The following is a 5,000-nucleotide window of genomic DNA, read 5'->3' as shown; positions in this document are numbered from 1 at the left end:
TTTCCCCTAAATGCTCAAACACTAACAATGATTCTTGAAGCACAATTTTTAAACTATTAATGCTTTTAGCCAATCTGTTCACCAAATTTGCAAAACTGAATGCACATTCCACCAGTCCAACAGAGTCTAGACACAGGGTGACAAGTTGGAGAGGTTTACCCACAAGCCAGCACATATGTGTGATGTCCCTCACATTTTGTATCAACATTATGGGATTAAGGATTAATGTCGGTTAATATTCGTGCTTCGTGCTTCAAACAGTCCCCTCTATCCAGTCTTGCCAGTAGGCATATAATAAACAGTGGCTTTATGAAACAATATGTAGGGCAAGACATTGGGGAGAGCCCCGTGAACAAGAGGGCGGGGTCGGGGCGGTTGGCAGTTGGCGGTGAGAGGAACCGAGTCGAGCGCAAACTTTGCAGCGAAGCGGAGAAGATGAGGTGAGGAAATTGGTGTGATCAATCTTCAGTCGTGTACAAACACATTTCTTTTCATCTCTCTCTCTCTCTCTCTCTCTCTCTCTCTCTCTCTCTCTCATGCTCTCCCCCTTTCTCTCTCTTTTCATCTCCCTCTATTGCTGTCTCACCCCCCTCCAATCCCTGTCTGTCTCTGTCTGTCTCTCTCAACTGCCATAGTCGTCTGTGGGTGTAAAGCCTCATCCAGCCACTCTGATTGCTTTGACTTTATTTGCAAGTTGAAACTCATCAGTCTTGGCTGGGGGAGGGAACAGTCTCATAACTTTCTCATTACCGCCTCCGGGAAACATGACAAATGCTTCGTTCAGTTGAGCCTCACTCTCAGGCCCACTTTTGGGACACTAAATAGCATTTCCGCGCAGAATTTTGTTTCCTCTCCATAATTGCGTTCACTGAGAGCATTAGAAAGCTAAACACATGTGCCACGCAAGCAGGTTAGACAGCTACAATACGTACCAGGGACTCAGATGGGAAGCTGCGTGGGAAGGAGCTTTCGGGTACCGAAGTTGAAGTTGTATCTCCGAAGTTCAGGTCAAGTGCACGTAGGGTCAAAACTAACAGTTGGGTAAGATACCAGGACCTCCATATAAAGCCAATGTAGAAGACTTCTAATGAGTTGATTCACAATTAGAGCGCAGCAACAGCCATTTATTTAAGAGGTAATGCATACACCTGGTGATCCAAAAACTATCCCAGTCCCCTACAAACATCCATCGAGCCCGAGTTGTCTCCCACAGCCAGCCACTCTTAACAGGCTGTCAGGCCGCTCTGACACAAAGCTCCACTTGATCACTCCTCTAATGGCCTCCCAGACAGCCCACCTGGATGAGGGGGAATTGGTCGGACCAACAGTAGTTGACATTTTCCCTCCACCTGACAGAAAAGGAGACGGCATTAGCGGCAATTTAAAATCCTCCTCATGCTCGCCCCTACAGGAATCCGGATTGGGACGACGCAATTTGGCATTTTTCTGAGAGGGGGGATGGCTGGTTGGTTATTTCCCAGACTTTGTCGAGCGCAGTCTCCCCGACGCCCCGGCATTAAAATGGGCACCAATTAGGGTTCTCTGTGTGTTCCGCAAACAAGATTAATGAAGCGGAACAATCATCCATTTTCGTCTCGTTGAGGCCGGGGTGGCTCTTTTAACCTGATAAAGACTATTACTGGGTGTGACACAGTTCTGCTGACAGTAATGGACAGTGATTTACGGGTTTGATTTAGCCACGTTGTCGTTGGCGTAGGCCTAATTCATATCCTGTCTGGATAAACCGCAAGATACAGATAAATTGCAGGGCAGATTATAACTATTTCAACGTGCCAATATGTTGTGTCCATGTCTAGTGGGTTATTTCATGCTTTATTAGAGATACAACACTTAGGGTATTGAGGAGCTGCTTCGGAAGGATCAAAGTTTAAATGGCGATTTTATGGTAAAGACCAAGGATTACCTTCTAACAGGCAGGGTTCATTTGATGCTATTTCCAAGCATAAGGCACCCTCTGCTGGCCATGATGATACACCACACCACAAGTATGTATCTATACCAGGGGTTTTCAACTGACTGTGACACATTGACTACCACTGTGACTAAAATCGCTACCTGAAGACCACCCAGTATATGATATATATTATGAAATCAATCATTTCCTCAACAATTTTGCCGACCAGAGCCTGGCCACAGAACTGCATTTTGGTTTAATATTCCTCTGTCTGCCCCACCTTCCTCTTATCTGTGACAGACTGGTTCATTAGTAATGACAAATAATATGGGACTTCATTTACTTGTAAAATAAAAGAGGCCAGAACAAAATAGAACTGTATAGAACAGAACTGAATAGAATAGAACATAAAAGAATAGAACTGAATAGAACTGAATAGAATAGAACAGAATATAATAGAACGGAATATAACAGAATAGAATAGAATGAAATAGAATAGAATAGAACAGAACAGAACAGAACAGAACAGAACAGAACAGAACATCCATACAGTGTATAATACTTTTGTTAGTATTATACACTGTATGGATACGTATGGCTAGGCCTATATCTTGCATTGCTGCAAAAGAGCTTAATGCTCAGTTAGTCTTCCCTGAATAAACAACAGTTGATGATAGCTCATTGTGACACAATCCAAATAAGACATAGCACGCTTCAGTTCAGAGTGGCATTACACTAATGTATGGTGATGAATATCTATTCTGAAAACTACAGCCCTCCTTATCATGCCAAACTGTAAAGTATATGAATACTTAACAACAAATAATTGACTTAAATATTATATATAAAATTATATGCATTTGACAGGGATATATACCCTATAATATTATGATCTGCGGCATGTCTTCATGAGGTGTGCATCATGCTGAGAACCTTCAGAGAACCACTAGCAGCATCAGACAGTGATGTCATCAGTCACCTGGTATCTAGAGTACCTCATTTAGCCATTAGAGGGCAGAGCCACATTAGAAAGCCTTTACACAACACTGCACTGCCACCTGATGAGCCTATATGACTGTGAGTAACACAAAGCAACCCAAACTGCATTAATATCCATTGCTGAACTTTTGCATCTAAAGTCTTGGACAGTTGTAGCCAAAAGACATCATCTGTGTCAACATGTGACAAAAATAGCTACTGATTGTCTATTTCAGCTCTGGATGTAATGCAACTTAAATGTCACTTTTAAGTATCCAGTGTCTTGTGATTGTGCTTGGGAAAGTCTGAACACATTAAGGCATAAAAGGAGAATAATAATATTTAAATATATATTTCTATGATGTTCCGTAATACCTCTATAATATATTTTCCCTCTATATCATTCCTACTGTACAGCAAGGTAAGGTATACTTTATTGTCCCCAATAAACCACTGCGTCACATAACTTACAGTATTACAGTATTACGGCCATTACTGTGCATCTTACAGTAATTCTATAGTATGTCCTAAAATAAAATATGATTCCTTCCTATAGTTATCTTTAGTTATAGTTAAGATTGATATGATATTTCTGCATAGTGATCTTATATTACTCTAGTCCTTTTCCTCTCTCACAGCTTAATAAAACTCCATATTGGCGAGAGCCCAGACACCCATGATCACTCAAGCACAGCCCCATCTTCCACAACTAGCATATTTCAGGAAATGAAACGAGAAATGACCTTTAGACAGTTGAGATTTTGTAGCAGTGAGAAAAACCTGGCAACAACATGGCAGTCTATACTACTAGGAGAGGTGGTGGGTGGGAGGAGAGTAGGGAGAGAGAGAGTGAAGGGAGAGAGCGAGAGAGAGAGAGGAAATGAACAGACTGTAGAAGAGAGATGTCAAGGGAGGGGAGGAGGAGAGGAAGAGAGCCAGAGAGGTGGGGGTGGTGAGAAGAAAACACTCTTAGGTATGAGCTACACCAGGCGTAACTGGGCGTTCGTTAAGCTGACAGCAGTAAAATCCATTTTAGATGAATGGTCTATTTTTTGAACATTACACCACTGTCCGTCTGGTGTAGCTACTTCCATTGATTACAATGGAAGCTAATTGTTGCAGCAGACGCAACGCGAACGGAACGCTTCAGTTACGCGCCTGGTGTAGCTCAGCCCTTACACCTTCAAACCATTGGGAGGAGAAGCAAGGGGGGAATAGAGGACATGAGAATGCTGACCATCTGTCTATGGGGCTCTAAACTAGCCCCGACTACGGCCCTCTATTTCACCTGTCTTTAGCTTCTTCACATGCTGTAGCTTGAAAAGCCGTCATTAGTGCACCCAGAACGCCTGGTATTGCACTATGTTGCTTTCCTGTGCTGGACGAACATGAGACTATCTGTCAGTTCTCGACGCATTAGGCAGTGCCCCTCAGCGCTAAATGGGAACACACTAGTACATTGTAAATTGAAAAAGGAGAATACCTACAAATAAAAAAAAAAACATTAACGATAAACTATCATTTAATGTGAACTTCCATAATGTTCCTCCTACCTTAAAAAAAACCCACTATTAATTACTCGGCTTATGTTTGATTGCGCCCTGTAACATGGCCATAAATGAGCAAAGATTGGTCATCACGTGTCCACAAGCTAAAGGGCTTCAGATTAGTGCCCTTACTGGTAGTTCACACCAGAGCCATTTTAGAAGCTTTTCTTAGTCACCCTTCAGTCTATCTGTTGTTACCTATAGAATTCCATAAGAATCAGTGTAGCCATTTACCCTGGCAGCACTTTACACACATATTAGAGCAGAGCGTATCTTTACAGTTCACTTCTATTGTTAGTGTGTATGTGAACACATGAATAAATACAGTATTGTGTCAGGTTAGAGACGGGGGCAGTGTACACCGATTCATTTACTCTGCACTCTTGCTTACGTGTTGCTTGTGGTGAAACTTCCCGGTTAGCTTCTGTTACGGCCCTAATGTGTTCTGGCCGTCTGTCTGTGTGCTTCTGCCTTTCCTGTTTTCAGGTCCCGCCCACCTCTGATTGCCAAAGTGGAGCTCCTGCTTGGGTCTGATTGGTCAGCCATTAAAAAGACTCAAG

The 5,000-nt window shown here is 42.6% G+C and overlaps 1 protein-coding gene and 1 long non-coding RNA gene across 8 annotated transcripts in view; both read right to left on the bottom strand.

The window, feature by feature from the left end:
* ppfia2 (PTPRF interacting protein alpha 2) overlaps positions 1 to 5,000 on the bottom strand; it is a 193,854-nt gene that overhangs the window by 127,354 nt on the left and 61,500 nt on the right. The window lies entirely within an intron of this gene.
* Positions 1,145 to 5,000, bottom strand: part of LOC125310523 — a 5,778-nt gene continuing 1,922 nt past the window's right edge. The window contains exon 3 of the long non-coding RNA XR_007196311.1: positions 1,145 to 1,349. This is a non-coding gene — a long non-coding RNA (uncharacterized LOC125310523). The remainder of the gene's footprint in view (positions 1,350 to 5,000) is intronic.

Source organism: Alosa alosa, chromosome 17 (assembly GCF_017589495.1).
Source record: "Alosa alosa isolate M-15738 ecotype Scorff River chromosome 17, AALO_Geno_1.1, whole genome shotgun sequence".
Classification (NCBI taxonomy): Eukaryota; Metazoa; Chordata; class Actinopteri; order Clupeiformes; family Clupeidae; genus Alosa; species Alosa alosa.
The sequence above is the reverse complement of the archived record's forward strand: the minus strand, read 5'-3'. Positions and strand labels throughout refer to the sequence as shown.